Raw genomic sequence first — 737 nt, 5'->3', positions numbered from 1 at the left:
TGCTCCCCGGGGATCCGGGCCAGGCTGGCGCTGCCGGCTGGGCGGTGGCCGGCGCGGATGCGGGCCTCGGCGCACACCCCTCCCGCAGCTTTCTCGGAGGCCGCGGCGCGCGCCCGGCTTCTGAAGCGGGAGGAGACACTTCCGAGCCAGCTGTGTGACATCCGTTTCCACAGCCGCGCTGACGTCCGGAGGTGTAAGTTCAACAGCTGCCATTGGCCAGGAGCCGCTGAGCTCTTCCCCTCCACCGCGCCCTCGTCTCCGACTCGGAAACTGAGGCCGCCTCGGAGCCGCGATCCGATCTGCCGGAAGGGCCTCCGTGTCCCCCGGGGGCGGGGCGGAGGCTGTGCCTTTGGGGGGGCGGTGTCGGCCGCCGGCGCGGGAGAGCCAGCCCGGTTGGTTGGCGGTGCCTCTGTGCGCTCCACTTGTTGCACACTGCGGTCTTTCCACAACTTTATTTGAAAATGGAAATACAGCAAAATACCTATGTAGGGCAGTCCTTTTCTCGGCCCAGTGAGTCACAGGCTGCAAGTTTTCCATGGCTACAGTCTGCACCTGGGAATTCCGGCCTTCCATTAAATACCCCAGGCTTGTTCGCCAGTGCCCTTGTGACAAACCTTGATGGCCCTCAGGAGAGAGAAAATAGGCCATTGACGTTGTAGTTTTAACTAATGAAGCTAGAGATGGGGTGGTAACCAGGGCACTACCTGGCTGGAGGAAATAGCTCTGGACCTATTAGG

Source organism: Octodon degus, unplaced genomic scaffold (assembly GCF_000260255.1).
Source record: "Octodon degus isolate 3935 unplaced genomic scaffold, OctDeg1.0 scaffold00009, whole genome shotgun sequence".
Classification (NCBI taxonomy): domain Eukaryota; kingdom Metazoa; phylum Chordata; class Mammalia; order Rodentia; family Octodontidae; genus Octodon; species Octodon degus.
Note: the sequence above shows the minus strand (reverse complement) of the source record.